This window comes from Diceros bicornis, chromosome 32 (assembly GCF_020826845.1).
Source record: "Diceros bicornis minor isolate mBicDic1 chromosome 32, mDicBic1.mat.cur, whole genome shotgun sequence".
NCBI lineage: Eukaryota > Metazoa > Chordata > Mammalia > Perissodactyla > Rhinocerotidae > Diceros > Diceros bicornis.
In genome coordinates this window covers 8,034,246-8,055,564 of record NC_080771.1, presented here as the reverse complement: position 1 = coordinate 8,055,564, position 21,319 = coordinate 8,034,246, and positions in this window count along the sequence as shown.

Sequence of the window (21,319 nt, the reverse complement as noted above, 5' to 3'; positions counted from 1 at the left end):
CCACCGTGTGGATGGCCACTCTTTGTGGGGCCCTTCACCCATTCCCTCTTCTTTCGGTGACTCGGTTCTCATTTTCTTTTAAAGGAATACCCCACCCTCTCCCATCTCCATGTGGTCCTAGTTGGATTAATACACGTCTCAAGCCAGGTCACATGACCCCAATTGGGCGCTAAAGGGGAGAATGCTCTCCATGTCCACCGTGGCTCTGAAACTCTCAGGGAGGCAGCGTGGCGGTCATCTTGTCACCCACGGGGAGAGCCTGCTAGAGAGTGAGGCCAGCACAGAGGAAAGCAGGGCTGCGAGGCAGAGCGAGAGCCGCTGTTCTTAAACATGTTCCACAGCCCCAGAGCTCAGGCCTCTCGCCCTTCCAATCGGAGAGCCCTGAGGGATGTCCCCACTCTCCTTCCTCCTGCCTGGCTGGGCCCTGGGCCTGGAGAGCCTCTCTGGGTCCACACCACACACTCGCTGGACCCAGTGTGACTAACCTCCAGGAACCTAGGCAGGGAAACTTTCGCCTTTCTTGACCCCTTGCAATGTCCACTAAGCACATGTTCATCTTTTGGGCCAGCACAGCAGAATAAATGTGGTGCCTGTGTCTGAGATGTACACCAGCCTAGGAGGTTCAAGATCCTACCTCAGGGCCTTTGCCCATGCTGAGCCCCCAGATAGGAATGTCATCTCTCATCTGCCTAATGAAACCCTCCCCATTCCTGAAGGTCCAACTGAGATGCCACCTCCTCCCAGAGCCCTTCTCTGATGCTCTTTGTGGAGTTGGCCCTCCTCCCGGTCTGCCCTTTCCTGAGACACAGCTCGTCGTCTTGAGACCAGCTGTCTCTATCTGTTTCCTCTCCAGCCTGGGAGTCCGGGGAAGGCAAGGACTTTTCCCCGCTCCCTGGGGGTCCCCTGATGTCCCACAGTTATCACCCACTCTATGAGACACCCCTCCTCAGTTTAAGACCCCTTTATCTTCCTTATCTCCTCTTGGTCCCCGGCCCCTGGGGACACATCAGGTGGGGTTGTTCTCCCATTTCTGCACGTTGTTCCAGGACCTCCGACCAGACCCGACTTGGACACCGTCATGGGGCTGGAAGGGTCGTCACAGTTCATGGCGTCCATCCCCCTGCCCATTCACCTCCCAGGCAGGCTCTAGGCGTGATCTGAACAGAAATCGCCTCCTCACTGGCCCAGAGACTCAGCAGCTGGGCTCCCCACCAACTCTGCCCTTGAACTCGGTGGGCGACTCAGAGCTTCTCAGAGCCTCGATTCCTCGTGGTGTGGGTGAAGCGTGCTCCCTCCCCACTCCCCGGGACAGGGCGGGGGGTCCTCAGCTTCTGACCATCCAGCTCTACGGGCTCATCTGCTTCTCTCGGGCTCAGAGCTGGCAAGTGCCACCTGCCACGTGCTCGCTGTGCGGAAGGGAGGCCCAGGCTGAGGGGCGTTGCTCACCCACAGTGGTCACCTGGCTGGCAGGGGCTGGGTGCCAGGAAGACCAAGCCAGGCAGCACCACACTGACCAATGGATCCTTCTTTCCCAGGGACAAAGCAACTGAGGCCTACAGACCAGCGTCTGGAAGGGCCTCAGGCAGCTCCTCGGACCTTTCATCACGGCCATTTCTGCACCACTGGACCCCAGATGACCGCAGATGACCACAACACAGCACCACCGCAGCGCCAGGCTGTTGCCGCGCTGGACAGTCATTCTCTCACTGGATGTTCACAATACCACACGAGGGGGGACTCCCCTCATCCTCACTGCCTTGATGAGGAGACCGAGGCTCAGAGAGGTGCAGTGGCCTGCCCAAGGCCACACTGCTGCCCAGTGGCTGAGCTGGATCTGAACCCAGGCGTCTGACCCTCACGCCCTCGCTCTTAGGCTGCACTTGAGCTTGACTCTTCCCCCTCACCTACATCTCGTCCTTTCAGACCTTCACAATCGCCCTGGGAGGAGGTCAGTGCACATGAGCATCCCCATCACATAGATGAGACCCAGAGAGGGGCAGCCACTTACCCGAAGACACACAGCAAGTCAGGGGCGACCTGGGGCTTGAACTCAGCGCTCCTGGCTCCCAGGAGGAGCCTTTCGTTCTCCGCCAGGCGGCCGCAGGAGTCACAGCGCTCTGGCTTCAGCCCTCTGGCCGCTGCCCTCTCCCAGGTCACCCTGGATTGGTCCCTTTGCTCCTAAATCTAATGAGTACGGCCAGCCAGTGATTCAGAGCTTGACAGCATTTGACGATGCGCATCCTTTGGGCCGCCCTCAAGCGTGCCCTTCCCTGACCCCTCGCCTGTGGTCTCCCTTCTTCTCTGCGTGACTCTTCTCAGCATCCTCCCAGGGACCTCTTGCTCAGCCCAGGCCCGAGTCCTCAAAGTTCCCCAGGGCTCGGGCCTTTCCTCTCCTCTCCCCTCCTCTCCTGGACACCCTCGTGGGCTTCCATGCCTTGCTTACCACTTACGGGCCTTCAGTATAGGCTAAGACCCCTCGCCTGAGCCTCGTCTGTCCCACGGCCCACCTGGTGGCACCACCTGGTATCCTACAGTCGCTTCAAACTCAGCACCTCCCGAGCTGAGCACGGAGAGGTGGTTCAGAGCACGTACCCTAGAGCCAGACTGGGTGCATTCAAATCCCAGCCTGACGCTGCCGGCTGTGCAGCCGTGGGCCAGGCACTTAACCTCTCTGTGCCCCAGTTTCTCCATCTGTGAAATGAGAACAATGGTAGTGCTTATCTCATTGGGTTGTAGGAAAGATTAGAAGAGTTCACGTGGGTAAAGCGCCTTAGAACGGTCCTGGCTCACAGCAATCGTCATATGGATTTTCTGTTGTTGTTAATATTGTCTGCTCCTCCCCCAACCCTGCCCCTTTCCTAGCCTTCCCCTCTCAGCATATGGTACCACCACCCACCCTGGAAACTGAAGATCACCCCGTATCTGCCCCTTTCTCATGGCCGCCCCCGCCATCGTCCAGGGCTACGCATTTCCCCTGCGTAATACTTTTGAAGAATGTCTGACCTTCCCACCCCCACCTCCCTGGCCCTCCCCTCCTCATCTCTCTCCAGGGCCCGAAGCAGCCTCCCAACTGCTCTCACAGCCTCCAATATGGCCCCTTCAATCTGCCCCACCCAGAGGCCAGAGTGCTTCTGTCTGTTCAGTCTGAGTGTGTCAGTGTCCCCAGGATGGTCTCAACGCCCAAGTGTGACCTCCAACTCATGGTCAGACTTGGCCGACGGCTGCCCCTCACCTCCTCCTGTTCTACCTGCCATGGGCCCGACTGCTTCACACCAGGCCTTTGGACGTGCTGTTCCACCCACCTGGAATACACTTCCTCCTCACCCTCTTTCCCCTCTCCTCCCTCCCCCTCCTTCCCCTCCCCTTCCTCTCCCTCCTCCCCTGCCTCTCTCTGCCCTTCCTCTCGTTCCTCCTCTTTGCCCCCGCTTCCTCCTTCCCTTCCTCACCCTCCCCTTCCCCCTCCTCTTCCCCTCCCCGCCTGGAGCCTCCCTGCCTCCTCCCTGACCCCTGCCCCTTTGCCAGGTTTCCACTAGACTATCCACAGCCTCCCAGCTCATCCCCGTGGCAGTCCCAGTCCCACCCGGCTGGAGTTGTCTGTCTCCCCCACAGACTCTGAGAACCGCAGGAGTGGCGTGTTAATTTTCTATTGCTGCTGTGAAAATTACCACAAAGGCAGCTGCTTTAAACACCCATTACCTCACAGTTTCCCTGGGTCAGGAGGCCGGGCGCAGCCTAGCTGTGTCCTCTGCTCAGGCTGCAATCAAGGTGTCAGGCAGGCTCCACGATGGTGTGGTTGTTGGCAGGACTCAGTTTCCTGAAACCGTAGGCCTGAGGCCCTTGCTTTCTTGCTGGCTGTCAGCTGGGTTGGGGGAGAGATAGGGGGATGCTCTTGGCTTCAAGAGGTCTCCCACAGTTCCTTGCCACGTGGCCTTTTTGCAGATTCTCTCACACGTGGTTGCTTCCTTCTTCAAAGCCAGAGGAGAAATTCTCCCTTCAAAAAGGGCCCAGTCTCCCTTTTCCAGAGTTTTCACCTGATTAAGTCAGGCCCACCCAGGAACTCTCTGCTTTGGTTAATTAAAAATTAACTCAAAATCAACCAATTTGAGACCTTAATTACATCGGCAAAATCCTTTCATTTTTGTCAAGTATGTAACCTAATCACAGAGTGAAATGCCATCATATTCCCAATGCCCACCCCTGCTCAAGGGAAGGGCATTATATAGGACATGTACCCAGGGTTGCAGGGGGGATCTTGGGGGCCATCTTAGAATTTGACCTACCACAAGGCGGGGACTTGTCTGCCTCATCAGCACTGTGTTTCCAGCCCCTGGCACATGGCAGGTGCTCACAACCTGTTATTGACTATGTGAATGAATGAATGAGTGAATGAATGAATGAGTCACATGGCCACATAGCTTATACCCTCCTACTTGGGAGGGAAGGGTGGGATAGAGTCACAGATTAGCCTAGAAGGTGAGCCTGATTCATCTAATCAACTCCTCTGAAGACACCTTCAGTTGCCTCTTTTCCTGGCACAGACCAGGCTGGACATGTGGAGAACACAGTCCCTGTCACTCTTCAGGGGTCACTTGATGTGATGAGCTGTGATCCTTGTAAATGGGCCTCCCCTTTGCAAGGATCCGGCTTGCTTATTCTTTATGCCCCCATGTTGGCACTCATTGTCTGGCTGGAGCCAGTGGAGATCTCAGGGGACACCCCGACTTTGGGCAGGAATCGGGGATAGACATCGTGTGCAGTGAGCTGTGAAGAGTCACTCGCTGAGAGGCCCACGGCATCCTTTATTTATTTGCATTGAAATATTTATTGGGATGTGAGGCATCTATAATAGATATGTCAGCCACTCGGGCAGGCCTGCCGGGGGAGGAATCTGGGTGGTCTCTCTCCGAGGCATCACTGGATTCCCTCAGTGAAGAGCTCATCTGGAAAACATTTCCTGGGCACCCACTGCAGACCAGGCACTGTGCTATGGAGCCAGATTTGGTCCCTGCCCTTTGGGAAGAGAAGAAGAGAGGAAGGAGGCAGAGGAGGAACTAGTATTTTTTGAATGCCTACTGTGTGCTAGGCATTTTACACATGGTATACTTAATTCTCACAACAACTCCACAATCTAGGTAGTATAATCACCTCTCCTGATGAAGAAAGTGAGGCTCAGAGAGGTTAAGTAACTTGAGAAAGGTCACACAGTCTTTTTTAATCTAAAGGCCAAGGTCTTTCCACCATGCCGTGCTTCCGGAGACCTGAATTGAGAGATCTTTGTAAATCTCAACAGCTGGAGTAAGTCGGGTGGGTAACGACAGGCAGCGGAAGTGCGGTGCAGGACAGGGAGGAGATGAGGGGACCTAACCCCAGCCAAGAGGCTAATGGTGGGAGAATCATTGTGGTCCTCATGTGTTGAGTCCTCACTCTGCCAGCCCCTGGTCAACGCACTTTAGCTCGCTCCACCCTCCCACCACCCTCTAGGGAGCTATTGTCACCTTCACTTTGTGGGTGAGGGCCTGGGGGTCAAGGAGGCACACAACTTGCCCAAGCTCGCCAAAGACAAAGTGGCCGAGACGGGATTTGAACCCAGGCTCCTGCCCCCACGTGCATCTCGGAAGTGGTTCACAGTAACAGCAACGCTCACTGGTTCCCGACTCCGACGAGGCGGCTGCCAGGGCCTTTATGTGCGTGGGCTCATTGCATCCTCGCAAGCACCCCTGTGGGCCGTGCACCGTCCGTAGCCCCATTTCACAGAGGGGAAACTAAACCACAGAGAGGCCAAGTCCATCTCACTGCCAGGGAGGGCAGAGCTGGGGTCTAAGTCCAGGCAGTTGGGGCCCAGAGCCAGTCTGTTCAATCCTTGTGACGTGCTGCCTCTGCTGAGTGCTTGGGGGCTCGGCATTGGCCTCAGACTAGGGAAGCACCCCTGGACGGGGAGAGGGCTCTCCCATAGGCCAGGGCCACAGTGTCCCCCGCCCAGCCGCACCTGGGGCCCCTCCAGCTCTGACCCCCTGGCCTCCTGGGGTCCTGCCTTCTTCGCTCTTCTTGCTGTCTGGAGTCCCGTCATTTCTGCTTTGCCCTTGACTTTCCTTGGATATCCTCTAACGCAGGACTCTGCAGGGCCCCGGAAAGATCCTTCCAGGCTCCTGCTCCCCATCCAATAGCAAACCTCTGACCCTAGTGCGGCGTCCCTGTCCGGAGTCTGGTGACAGTGATCCGGCTGTAGAATGTGTCACTCAGGGTGAACAACAGACACAGCCGCAAAGGGCCCACAGGAGAAATACCACAGGCTTCACCTCTTCTGGCATCAGCCTGCTTCAGGAAGGAAGCGTGGTGTGTGTGTGTGTGTGTGTGTGTGCATGTGTGTGTGGCCTTATCTTTGTAATTAAGGAAAAGTATCAAAGTATAAATGTATGAGGTTTCAAGTCAGACGATTTTATAAGGTTCAGTGAAGAACACCTCACTCCTCCTCACCTGTAATTCCCACTCCCCAAAAGCATCCACGTTCAACTCTTAAAATTCTTTCTTCTACTATTTACCCCACTTCTATGTAATATTCAGCTATTTTTTAATTTAACAGCTTTACTGGGGTATAATTAACATACAATAAACTGTACATATTTAAAGTATATAATTGGATAAATCTTGACATGTGTGTATACCCAGGAGACTATCACCACAGTCAAGATAATGAGCATATCCATCACCCCCCAAATTTCCTCCTACTCCTTCTCAATCCCCCCTCTTGTGGCCCCCCACTCCCCTTTCCCGCCCATCCCCAAGCAGCCAACGATCTTTCTGTCACTGCCAATTTGTTTGCATTTTCTAAAATTTTATACAAATACAGTCATACCATGTGTACTCATTTTTGTTTGACTTCTTCCATTTAGGGTAATTATTTTGAGATTTGTCCATGTCATTGCATTAACAAGCAATTAACAAGTTTTATTGCTGAGTTATATACCGTTGTATGGACATACAACCATTTGTTTATCCATTAACTTGGTGGATATTTAGACTGTTTCCAATTTTCAGCTATTACAAATGAAGTTGCTATGAGCATTCATGTACGAGTCTCTGTATGGACATAGACTTCACTTCTCTGGGATAAACACCTAGAAGTGGAATAGTTCAATCATATGACATGTGTATGTATAATGTTTTAAAGAAACTACCAAAGTGTTTTCCAATGGTTGTGCTATTTCACTTCCCTACCAGCAGTGTACGAGATTTCAAGTCACTCCACACTCTTGACAACTCTGGTATGCTGTCTTTTTCTTTTAGCCATTCCAATAGGTGTGCAGTGGCATCTCATTGTGCTTTTAATTTGCATTTCCCTAATGAGTAATGATGTTGAGCATGTTTTCATGTGCATATTTGTGACCTGTATATCTTCTTGGGTGAAGTATCTGTTCATATCTTTGGCTCTATTTCAAATCAAGTTGTTCACTTTCTTATTATTGTTTTGAGAATTCTTTATATATTCTGGATACAATTCCTTAATCAGATATATGATTTGCAAATATTTTCTCACAGTCTGTGGCTTGTCTTATCATTCTCTAAACAGTGCCTTTCAAGCAGCATAAGTCTTTAATTTTGATGATGCTTAATTGATCAATTTTTGTCTTTTAGGGAGCATGTTTTTAATGCATTTTCTAAGAAATCTATGACCTAACCTAAGGTCACAAAGATTTTTCTCCTTTTTTTTTTTTCCCAGAATTCTATAGTTTTAGGTTTTATATTTCATGTCTATGATCCATTTTGAGGTCTATGAATAATTTTTATACATGGGAAAAGTACAGATCAAAGCTCATTTGTTATCATATGGATATTCAATTATTCTCCATCATTTATTGAAAAGACTGTTCATTTTCATTGAATTCTCTTTGCACCTTTGTTAAAAATCGGTTGTCCATATACATGAGTCTATATATTCACTCTCTGTTTCATTGATCTATTTGTCTATCTTAAAACCAATACCACACTGTATTGATTACTGTATTGATTACTTGATGTCAGGTAGGGTTACTCCTCCAACTTTGATCTACATTTTCAAAAGTATTTTGGCTATTTCAGGTCCTTTGTACTTCTGTATGAATTTTAGAATCAGCTTGTCAGTTTCCACAAAGAAATTTGCTCTCTGACTGGGATTGCACTGAATTGACAGACAAATTTGGGGAGAACTGATATCTTAACAATATTGAATCTTCAGATCCATGAACATGATACATCTGTCCATTTATTTAGGTCTTGTTTAATAATTTTCATCCATGTTTTATAGTTTTCAATGCACAGATCTTGTATATCTTTTGTCAGACTTATCCTTAAGTATTTCATATTTTCTAGTGCATGGCATATTTTATTCCAATTTTCAATTATTCAGTGACAGTATGTAGAAATACAATTGATTTTGGTATATTGGTCTTGAATGCTACAACCTTGTTACATTCACTTATTAATTTGGGTAGTTTTTTTATAGATTCCATTGGATTTTCTATATAACCAATTATGTCATCTGTAAATCACAACAATTTTAGGGGCCGGCCCAGTGACACAAGCAGTTAAGTGCGCATGCTCTGCTGCGGTGGCCTGGGTTCGCCGGTTCGGATCCCGGGCACGCACGATGCACCGCTTGTCGAGCCATGCTGTGGCGGCGTCCCATATAAAGTAGAGGAAGATGGCCACAGATGTTAGCTCAGGGCCAGTCTTCCTCAGAAAAAAGAGGAGGATTGGCATTGGATGTTAGCTCAGGGCTGAACTTCCTCATACACACACACACACAAAAAACAAATTTATTTCTTCCTTTTTAATATGGATGTTTTTTAGTAATTTTTCTTGCCTTATCGCCCTGGCTAGGCCGGCTAGAACAATATTTAATAGTAATGGGGAGAGTTGACATACTTGCCTTGTTCTTGATCTTAGAGGGAAAGCAATCAGTGTTTCACCATTAAATATGATATTAACTGTGAGTTTTCATATATGCCCTTATTAAGCTCAGGAAGTTTCCTTCTATTCATAGTTTGCTGCGATTTTTTAAAAGTCAGGAGTCAGTATTGGGTTTTGTTGAATGATTTGCATGCATCTATTGAAATATTCATATAGTTTTTCTTTTTTAGTTTGTTCATATAGTGAATTGCATGGATTGATTTTCAAATGTTAAACCAACCTTGCATTCCTGGGATAAAACCTATTTGGCCTCGCAGGGCATTTGGTCCTGTCCAAAAGGTCCATAAGACATTTGGTCTGTGCCAAAATGTCCTTGATATTTGATCATATTTGATCCTGTCCAAAACGTCCATGGAGACATTGGGTCCACACCAAAAAGTCCTTGATATTTGGTCCTGTTCAAAACCATTTGGCACGGACCAAATATGCTTATGGATGTTTTGGACAGGACTAAATTTCAAGAACCTTTTGGTGTGGACCAAACGTCTTATGCATCAAATGTCTTATGGATGTTTTGGTCAGGACAGAATATCAAGGACCCTTTGGCATGGAAAAAATGTCTTACGGACGTTTTGGACAGGACCAAATGTCCACTAACCCTACTTGGTCATGGTGTAGTATCCTTTTTCTACATTGTTGGATTCAAATTGCTAAAATTTGGTTAAGAATGTTTGCCTCTATGTTCATAAGTGATATTGGTCTGCAGTTTTCAAGTAATGTCCCTGTCTGGTTTTGGTATCAGGGTAATGCTTGAAGAATATTCCCTCATCTTCAATTTTGTGGAACAGTTTTTATAGAATTGATATTATTTCTTTTTTAAATATTTAGTAGAATTCATCAGTGAAGACTTCTTGGCCTGGCGTTTTCTTTGGGGGATTTTTTTTCTAAAATGAGGAGGATATTTTTTCTAGAATTAAATTTCTTTAACAAATATGGCTATTCAGAATATCCATTTGTTTTTGAGTGAGCTTTATGAGCCTGCATTTTTCAAGGAATTTGTCTATTTCATGAAACCTATTGAATTTATTAGCATAAAATTGTCATAATAGTCCTTATCTTTTAAATATCTATAGAATCTGTAGTGATTTCACCTCTCTCAATGTTGGTACTGATAATCTGTGTCTTCTCTCTTTTTTCCCAGATCAACCCGGCTAAAGGTTTATCAATTTTATTGATCTCAACATGCCAGTTTTTGGTGTCAATGATTTTTTTTTCTATTGTTTTCCTGTTTGCTATTTCATTAATTTCCTCTTTGATCTTATTGTTCATTTTTTGTGCATACTTTGGATTTAATTTGTTCTTTCAATTTTTTTCTAGTTTCTTAAGATGAAAGTGGATGTCACTGATTTGACACCCTTAGTCTTTTGTGATATACATGTTTAGTGCTATAAATTTCCCTTTATACTCTTCTAGATGCATCTCGCAAATTTTTATATTTTATCTTTTCACTTACATTCATTTCAAAAAGTCTAATTTTCTTTTGATCACTTCTTTGACCCATGTTTTACTTAGAAGTGTGTCATTTAGTTTCCAAATATTTGGAGGTTTTCTGGATATTTTCCTGTAATTGAGTTCTAATGTAATTCCATGTGGTCAGAGAACATACTTTGAATCTTTTTTAATTTACTGAGACTTGTTTTCTGGCCCAGAATATGGTCTATCTTGGTGAATGTGTTGTGTGCACTCATGAAGAATGTGCATCCTGCTATCATTGGGTAGAGAGTTCTGTGGATGTCAGTTAGGTCAAGTTGATTGATACCTCTATACAAATCCTATAGGGCCTTGCTGATTTTCTGCCTACTTCTTCTATCAATTATTGAGAGAATGGTGTTGAAATTTCCAACTATAATTTTGGATTTATCTATTTTTCTATCTATTTATCTATTCCTTGCAGTTTTTTAAGGTTTTGCTTCCTATTTTGAGGCTCTGTTATTAAGTGCATAAATGTTTAGGATTACTATATCCTCTTGAATGGACCCCGTTGTCATTATGAGCTGAATTTCTTTGTCTCTGGCAGGACCAGAGCAGTATTTAGTCTAGGGCTAATTATTCTCTGCTGTTGAGGCAACACCCTTCTGAGTCCTCTACTTACTGCTGCGTGAATTATGAGGGGTTTCCTCTCTGGCTGGTGGGAATAGGTATCATTGCAGGCCCTGCGTGAGCTCCAAATAATGTGCTCTTTAATCCTTCTGGGTGGTTCTGTCTCCACCTCGGGAGGCTTCCTCACGTGCATGGGCTGATCAGCACCCTACTGAATACTTCAGGGGATCTTCTGCAGATCTCGGTGCAGCCCCCTCCTCTCCCATGCTGTTCCCTGTGCACTTTAGCTGCCTATTCTCCCTGCATTCTTTGCTCCATCTCCCCGACTCAGGAATCCACTGTGTCTCACCTGGGTTTCCTCTCCCGTGCCCTGGCCTGGAAACTCTCTCAAGGCAGTAAACCAGGGAAACTGTGGGCTTACCTCATTTGTTTCCCATCTCTCAGGGATTCATCACCTACCTTCTCTCATGTGTAATGTCTTAAAAACCATTGCTTCATACATTTGGAAGTTTTATCATTGTTTCAGGTAGGGCATAAATCTAATTCTTGTTATTATGTTTGGGCTGGAAATGGAAGTCTTTAGCTTATTAATTTTTTTTTTTTTTGGTGAGGAAGATTGGCCCTGAGCTAACATCTGTGCCCATCTTTCTCTATTTTGTATATGGGATGCCACCACAGCATGGTTTGATGAGCCATGTGTAGGTCTGCACCCGGGATCCGGACCCGCGAACCCCAGGCCACCGAAGCAGAGCGCTCGAACTTAACCACTATACCACTGGGCCGGCCCCAAGCTATTTTTTAGTTTGTTCATTTTTAGGTTATCTGTGCTGACCTGTGGCTATGAAAGCTGAGGGCTTAGACTTCTTACAGAAGATCCTCCACCCGTCCTCTCCCACACCTTTTCCCTTCCCCCATCCTCCCAAAATAGATTTGGTTAAAATAGCATTAAATATTCATATTATAACGACTTTGAAGCTATTACTCACAGCTGAGTCATATGGTATACTGGGACTGATATCCTTCCGTTTATGTCTCCTAGCTGTCAGTAGAGTTAATATTTGCCTTTTTAAAAGTTTGCTTTCTTGTCTAATGGTTTATTCTTTTAATTTTAGAGTTTCATACTCAAATGACATGAAAGCCAGCAGTGTCTGGAGGCGGGAGGTGACTGAGGGATCTGGGCTACGTGAGCTGTGGCCACTTTTGTGCATGGCACAGGGGTGGGGCAGGGACCCTGGCTTTGACACACAGCCCTGGCCCTCTGCACACATCTGATATGTCTCTGGCATATTCTGGGAAGGAAAGAAAACATGGGAATTGGGGTAAAATAGAGAAAATAAGAAGCATGAGCACAGAACCAGACATGGGATTCTAGTCTTGTCTGTGTTTCTGATGTTCTGTGTGACGTCAGGCAAGTCTCGTCTCTTTCAAGGCTCTGAGTTACTTATCTGTGACATAGGCTTAAGGTTAGATGATTCCAAAAGTCTCTTCTAGATCTCCAAGGTCGTGCAAGGGGTGGTGGCCATGGAGACACTGGGGGTCAGAAAAGTTCCTCAGGCCCCCGCCTCAATTCAGCCAAGACTCAGGCAATTCTTTGCATATAAAAGAGAGCAGACATGGTCATCGGGGCCATCAACAGATTGAATGATGGGAGCCAGAGGGAACAGGTTTCAGATCGAGATGATGATGAGACGAAGAAAGATAAGGCGTCTGCAGGTAATGAGCTCCCCGTCACCGGAGTGTGTGAGCAGAGCCTGGACCAGCCTTAGGCAAAGTTCTGCACTCCTCCATTACAATCATCACATGGTGTTGTCACTGGCTGTTTCCTTCACTGGCTCCCTGACTGGACAGTAAGTCACCCTGTGTGTCTAGCCCAGCGCCCAGTGGTCCTCATCCAGGGCAATTTTTTTGCCCAGGTGACATTTGGCAATGACTAGAGACAATTTTGTTTGTCACAACTCGAGGGAGGGGGAGCAGGTGCTACTGGCATCTAGTGGACAGAGGCCAGGGATGCTGCTAAACATCCTACAAAGCACAGGACGGCCTCTCACAACAAAGAATTACCCAGTATAAAATGTTCCTAGTGCTGAGGGCGAGAGGCCGTGGACTAGCCCACCACCTCAACCCCACACTCAGCATAGGCTCTGGCAATAGGAGGCGATCAGTCCGTGTAGGGGGATGAACCACAGCGCTGGGCAGGGGCTCTGCTGCTCGACTGTCCCCCAGGCCTTCCCAGGGCCCTGTAGGCGAGAGTTACCCGACACGGCTTAGGGGAGGGTCCCCCACCCCCAACCCACAGCCGTGGACTCTTGGCGTGACCAGCCCCTCCTCTCCTTGGGTATGTGACTCATCCTGGCCAGACAGGACCTAGGCTGGAACCCCAACCCTCCCTTGATCCTTGGTCCTCTTTGTCCCATTGTCACCCGAATGAGCCAGGACTTGGGTTTGCTGTGGACCCATCAGGAGCCAAAGGGGCAGAGAGTGGTTCACAGAGGGGATCTCAGAGAGGGCAGCCAGGAGGATCTGACAGCACCAGAGGGAGAAATGCATTCATCCATCTTATGCAACAAATATTCATTGAGCACCTACTGTGTGAGAGGGTGAGGTATGGGGAATACAGCACTGAATCAGACAGACAAACATCCCTGCCCTCACAGAGCTTACATTCTAGTGGAGGAGATAGACGATAATAAAATTATGATAAAAAAAGAACAGTTCGAGCACACACATCCAAATTTTCCAAGTTTGTTAAATTGAATAAAATTTATTGTTATACCTTATACTTTAGACAACTTTAATATGTTGAAGAAATTCTCCAATTCCACTACTTTCTAAAGATCCGTGTTATCTCCCTATTCCTCTCAGGTCCTCATATGTTTTTCTGAAATAATTTTCATATCAATTTCATTCAAATCCATGCAAATTTGGACGATTTAACAGATTTCATATACTATGATAAATGCTGAAGATAATTAAATAAATGACATAGTCTCTGCTTAAAAAAAATTATGGGGCCTGGCCCCAAGGCCTAGTGGTTAAGTTTGGCACACTCCGCTTCAGCAGCCCGGGTTCGGTTCCCCGGGTACGAACCTACACTACTCATCAGCCATGCTGTGGTGGCGACCCACATACAAAATAGAGGAAGAGTGGCACTAGATGTTAGCTCCCGGCGAATCTTCCATAGCAGAAAAAAAATATGATAAATAAATTATAGAAGATGATGCACATTATGATATAACAGAAAAAAAGTCAAATCAAAGGGGATCAGGAGTGAGTGGGGTGAGGAGGAGAGGAGGCTGCGAGCTTAAGTGGGGTAGATAAGGTAGGCCCTGTAGAGAAGGTGACATGTGACCACAGACCTGAAGAAGGAGACAGAGGTAGGAAAGTGGACATCTGGGGGAAAAGGGTCCAGGCAGAGGGAACAGCCAGTGCAAAGGCACTGATGGGGACAAGTGCCTGGTGTGCTTGAGGAACAGCAAGGAGCCTTTGTGGCTGGAACAGAGTGAGTGAGGCTGGCAGCAGGGACACAAGGGACAAGGCTGGGAGGTAACGGGAACATGTACACTAGGCCTTGTGGACGCCCCTGGCTTTGACACTGCGATGGGGAGCCGTGGACGGGTCTTGAGCAGAAGAGTGGCGTGATCAGACCTGGGGCTGTATTACTTTCCTGTTGCTATTGTAGCAACTGTTCACAAACTTAGTGGCCTAAACCCACACAAATGTATTCTTCTACAGTTCTGGAGGCCAGAAGTCCAAAATCAGTTTCACCGGGCTAAAGTCAAGGTGTCTCAGGGCTAGTTTCCTCTAGAAGCTCTAGGAGAGAATCATTATATTGCCTTTTCTAGCTTCCAGAAGCCACCTGCATTCTTTGGTCCATCACTCTTCCCTGCCATCACCCGGCCTTTTCTCCTCCTGCTTCCATGGACACATCACCTTCTTCCTCATCCTTAATTGTACTTCCCTCTGCCTCCCTCTTATAAAGACACTGTGATTACGTCAGCCACACTAGCCTTCTAGATGTTTCTTAAACATACCCAACATGACTTACCTCAGGGCCTTTGCATTGCCTGTCCCCCTACCGTGGCTGCTCTGCCCACATACTGACACGGCAAGCCCCCTCACTTTCTTCATTTCTTAGCCCAAATGTCATCTTCTCAGAGAAACTATTCCCCATCACCCTGTCCAAAACCACACCCCATCACTCTATCCTCTTATCTGGCTTTATGTTTCTGATATCATATTCATCTTATATATTTATTTGTTAACAGACAAGGTCTTGGGAGGAAAGAGAAGGCACATTCAGCTGGGCCTTTAAAGAGAATTTAAAGATGGGACTATTTATAGTGTGTGGGCAGGGTGTGGGGATGTTGAGACACCAGGACTAGTGACAGTGGGAAGCTGCTAGCATTGCTAGGCCTGAAGGTGGCCGGGAAGGGAGAGGTGGTGCCAGATCCCAGAGGGAGCCAGCATCCTGGTGGAGGGCCTTCTGGAGGGAGCCAGAACCACAGCGCCAAAGCAGGGAGGGAGTAGGGAAGAAACACTCTGACCTCTCTCTCCTCTCGCCCTCCACTCCCACTGGCCGAATCCCCAGAAGTCAGAGGACAGGCGATCCTGAGAGATACAGTCTATTTGATTCAGCCTCCCTGGACAGCGAGCAAGGTAGAGAATTCATGTTAAAAACCTAATGCCCAGGGGCCGGCCTGGTGGCGCAAGCGGTTAAGTGCGCGCGCTCCGCTGCGGCGGCCTGGGGTTCGCTGGTTCGGATCCCAGGCGCGCACCGACGTACTGCTTGGCAAACCATGCCGTGGCGGCGTCCTATATAAAGTGGAGGAAGATGGGCACAGATGTTAGCCCAGGGCCGTCTTCCTCAGCAAAAAAAAGAGGAGGATTGGAGGATGTTAGCACAGCGCTGATCTCCTCACAAAAAAAAAAAAAAAAAAAAAAAAAAAAACCTAATGCCCAAGGTTTTAGGTACTAGGAGATAGGGCCTTGGGGGGGTAATTAGGCCCTGATGAATGGGATTAGTGCCCCTATAAAAGAGGCCTCAGAGTAGCGGCTCACCCTTCCACTATGTGAGGACACAGCGAGAAGTCGGCTAACCTGGGAGAGGGCTTCACCAGAACCGGACCCTGTGGGCACCCTGATCTTGGACTTCCGGCCTCCAGGACTGTCAGAAATAAATTTCTATTGTTTATAAGCCACCTAGTCTGTGGTATTTCCTTATAGCAGCCTGAATGGACTAAGACAGTGGCTAATAACCAACACATTTGTTTAATTTTTAAAAATTATCTGTTTTCTCCTCTGTGTAAGATTCATGAGGACAACGATTTTGTCTCTTTTGGTTATTAGTGTGTTCACTGTGCCTAGAACAGTGCCTGGGTGCTGCCAGGTGCCCCATAAGTGATTGTTAATGAATAAATGAAACAAAACAAAACAGTGGAGCTGACAGAGAAATGCTTTGTGGGCAAGAGAGTAGCGTGTGTCGCTGTGAAGGATTGTCATATCACGGCTGGATCAACGTTTTACAAGTGGTTTCAGAACTGTACAAAGGAACCTGGAAATTCATCCTACCCAGGGCCATCATCACTACTGCTCATTGCCCATCCCACCCCAATGCAATTTCAGGAGAGATTTCTGGAGCCCCATCTTTGTCACATGTGGCAGCGAGCAAAGTGAGGGGAAGGAAGGAGAAGTTCAGGCTCCTTTGCCTTGTCATGGTAAAGGGGCCATGGAACCCAGTGGGTGGGTGAGATTGGCCCGGGGCCCCCCAGGGGTTAAATCTCCAGGCCCCCCTGCCAGCTCTGGGTGCTGCACCCAGGGTACATGCTCTGCCAAGCTGCAATACGTGACATGTTTATTCAGACCTGCTCTGGCCCCCTAATGATTCAGCCAAATGGGCTATCTCAGGTTCTCCCCTCACCCAACCATAAACATTTTTAGACCCATGGCCCCTTGATTCAGAGGGGTGGCTGTCACCACACAATTTCAGGCCTAGGCAGTCCAAGGGAAGAGGATTATGGGGGCAGGGGCTCTCCTGGGCTATGAGAAGCAGATGCTGAGGACCTGCGATGCTGGGTTCACTCCCAGCCCACACCAGAGTTTGGCCCTGATACTGCCCACCCTTATGGGCTTAAGTGTGTAAGTGGTTTAGGAGAAGGCAAGCAAGTTGTGACCCCAGGGGGTCCAGGGTTCAAATCCCCGAGCCTCCTTTTGCTATCTCCAAGATTTCTCCTTGTTCATAAATTAGGTCTCACACTTTCTTGACACGATTGTTCCGAGGATTCAAGAAACCTGAAAGGCCCAGCAAGCGCCTGGCACATAGTGGGCATCGGAGCCTGCCTCCCTTGTCTGGCTTCTCCGGAGACCCCGTCTTCACTGCAGCAGGGAAGCAGCCAGAGAAGGCAGCCCATCCCGGAGGCGGATCAGCCTCCCTGCGTTTGAAAACTTCCAAGGCAGGAAAACTTCTTTTCCCAGGCCGGCTGCGTCTCCGCTGCCACCTTGAAAGCCCCCCGCCTTCTCCCCACGGGCCTGCCGCCGTCTTAAGAGAAACCCTCCTCTCCTCCTCCTCTGCCTGGCGAGCCAGGCAGCATCGTCGGCGGGAAGGAGGGAGCCAGCCGAGGGGGACGCACTAATGGGGGACGCGTCGGCGGAGGCGAAGGCGCCACGGATGAAAGAGGAGAGCGCATGCAAACACGAGTTCTTGTTCCGGAGAAGAGGGGCCGGGCCTGACTTGAGAGCAGCAGCTTTGAGAGCGGCAGCGGTGGGATTTCACGGCAGAGGCTCCGCGGGAAAATCAATCAGCGGGGCCGCTGCTTGGAGAGGCAGCAAGAAAGGCCACTAACGAGGCCAGATTGTAACAGTTCTGCGAGCAGCCACAAGGCTCACCTTACGCGGCGCGGCCGCGCCTTGGTAAATAATAAATCACAGCGGCCGGCGGGCGGCGGCGGCGCCGGACAGAGCGCAGCGCGCGCGGCTGCAGAGCGGCCCCGGGCCATGAATTATTCACCGGCGCGCGGAGGCGCGGCCCTGCGAACAGGTGCCCGGCGCGCAGAGCTGCCTTTTGATGGCGAGCCGGGCCGCAGTTCGGGGGCGCTCGGGGCGCGGGAAGAGCTGGGATTAATCAGGGGCGGCAGCCCACGCCCCGCAAGAGCGATTTGCCAGACTCCGGGGCTGGGAGCAATTACAGGCGGCCCGGCAGGGCTGGAGGCGAGAGCCTGAGAGGGCCGGCCTGTGTGTGTGCCTGCGTGCACGCATGCTCCGGGTGCTTAAGCGTGAATGCCTACACCATGCGTTTGTGTTGTGTGCGCATGTGCGTATGTGCTGTGTGTGTGGTTACACATGCGACTGTGTTCCATTTGTGTGTAGACATAGTGCACTGTGTGCATATGTACTGTGGTCCGTATGCACGTGTGATGTGGTGTGTGATTGTGTGTATGCACTGTATGAGTGGGCGAACATCCATATGCATGGTTATATACTGCATGCACGTGTGTGTGCACATGTGGCGCATTTGCCCATGCGTGCATGGTGTGTGTGTGGGTATGTGAGCTTACACATTCATGTGAGCACGTATAGCAGTGCACGTGTGTTTACACGTGGTGTATGTGGGCATAAGCAAATATGTGTGGTTATCTCTGCATATACATACATGTGGGCATATGTAGGGTATAAGTGTGGTGTGTTTGTGCATGCATACGTGGTGTGTATGCCGTGTGTGTGGCTGGCATATGATTGTACAAATGCAGTGTGTGTGGTTATGCATGCAGGTGTGCGTGCACAGTGCATTGTGTGTGTACATGGTGTGTGTGTGTGTGCATCCATGCTTTGTGAAGTTCTAAAGGCTTGTGGTGTGCGTACATAGTACGTGTGTGTGCTTGCAGATACTCATGCACACTCAGATAGGTGTGTAGCAGCATGTGTGAGGAGGTGCTCACACGCACTGTGGGTGCTCACACGATGGAGTCCTGCATGGCTCTTTGCTAGTGCCCACGGCTACGCATGTGATTGTGTGTGCTCACATGTGTCTATAGTGTGCAGATGGGCACATGGAGCTAAGTGTGTATGTGCACACGTACAGCTCACTGTGGCTAGGCCTTTTGGCCTCATCATCTCCAAAGCATTGATGACTAAAATGCCTTTTACGAAGGTTTCTGAGGGGGAGCAAGAGGACCTTCACACCCTGCACTGCACTCCAGAAATTCTTTGAAAGCCACTTCCACACCTCTGTCTTTCCAAAGTGCCTTCTGGGGCTGGCTCATCTCCTTCGCCCTCGCTCCTCTCTCCTATCAGCAAGACCTCCCCCCATATCTTCCTTCCTGCACCGACCTTCACCCATGCAGCCCCCAAAGCTCACCATCCCCTTTTGAAGCAGGGTTTACCCCTCTCTCTGGGTTTCCACAAGCTGTGGTTCCACCCATCCCATCAGGCAAACAAAGGCTTTTCCTCAAGATCCCCTGTCTTTGAAAAGTGACAGTGGGGAGTGAGAAGATGTAAATAAAATGGAAATTAGTTTTTTTCGGTTGTCTGTTCCCCTCTGGTTATAGATGCGTGCGTGTTTGCTCGTGGGTGATGGTGGGAGCAGATTCACCTCCACCTCTGCCTCACGGGTGATGGAACAAAGGAGGAAAGAGAACAAGAGCGTCCCGATGCCTGGGGTCAGGGAGTGGAGTGCTGAGGATCATTTCCATTTTCTCAAACCCTGTTATTTTGGGACAAAGTTGGGCAGAGTTGAGAAGTTGTTCCTCACTTATTCAGCAAACCTGTACTGAGCCCCTACTCTGAGCCCAGCACTGTGTGAGGCCCTGGGAGATGCAAAAAGCGGTAAGACATGGAACCTCAGCCTCGTGGAGCCCAGGAGGATAGTGTAGGTGGGACTGTACACCAGCCACCAGAACACACGGTAGGAAATGTTGGTGCCCTAAGACAAGGAAAGAGTCCGAAAGCTCAGAGCAGGGAGAGCTGCCTCCTGGCTGGAGGAAACCCAAAGGTCTTCCTGGAGGAAGTGGTACTGAGGTTGGGCTCAGAAGAGTGGGGAGGATTTGGCCATGCCAAGATGGAGATATAAGGGGAGAAGGAAGCAGGGAAAATAAAGGCATAGGGATATGTCTCAGCCAAAGTCCACTTAGGAGACAGAAACCACTCCAGGTACTTGAACAGAGAGAATTTAATATAAAGAATTGTTAACCAGGTATTGGAGAACTGAAAAGGTAAGGCCAAGACTCTACGTTTTCACGGAGTTGCAGCTGCAGGAGGTGACTACCGACCCTATAGGGAGGAAAACAAAGGGGGGGAGTCAGAATTATTAAAATTTAGAATCTTAGAGGTGGAGCCCCTTGGGCCTGGGGTCTAGACCTCTGAGCTGGTGCTGGAGTCTCTGGGCTTGGAGGAGGGGCTCCACAGGTCGAGGCCCCGGACTGCTGGAGAGGGGCACTGTCAGCTGGTGCTGGTGTCTCTGGGGGCCGCCATGAGGCTGGTCCTACGAGAATTGGAAAAGTCACAAACTGGGCTCAGCCACTGCCTCAGGACGAATTACTGCTCCTGGGGGGAAGAAGCATCGCTGGGACGACGTTTGCACGAAGACCAGCAGACAAGAAGTCGACGGGAAGGAGCGAGTCCCCTCCTCCTCCTCCAGCCTTGCCGTCTCCCTCTAGCCACGCTGTTGGCAGAGCCTCCCGTGGAGCCAGCAGTGTGGCTTCCAGAGCCCCAGCCCCCGCGTACAAAGAGGAGGCTAGAAGGGCAGGTTTGGAGCGGCGACAATAACTTAGTTCACTGTAGCGTCTGCTCCTTTGGCTACTTGGCATCGGGAGGCACTCTTTATGCCAATTTGAAATTCCACACGATAATAAAACAAGTCTGTGTTCTGCCTAACTTGGTGTTTTATTTGTGCAAATAAAAACATGTTCACCTTCTCCCCAAAATGAGGAGACACCTTCTTAACTGATAGTATCCGTCTCTGAGAGATGGTGACAGGGTGGGAGGAGGGGTCATCGTGGGAACGGTGAGAAATCCAGACTGTCCTCCTGAACAGAATCCCACCAAAGGGGCTTGTGCAGGGGCGGCAGATGCTCAGAGAGGCGTCTGTCACCACTGGAATAGACAGAGGAAGCCCCGGCCTCTGCCCGTGGAGCCAGCTCCGTGGACCCTGCAGCTGCAGGTGTTCTGCGTCCCACAAGTCTTGCCAGGCCGTTTCCCCACTCTGACCCTCGGCTTTGTCTTCATCAAAGGGACGGTTCACGTGCAGTGAGAGCCCAGAGGAGGCCATAGGCCTGCAAGAGCAGCCTGTGGTATCGGGATGGAGGATCTGAGGCCAGACTTTCTGTCTACTCTGCCACCTTTG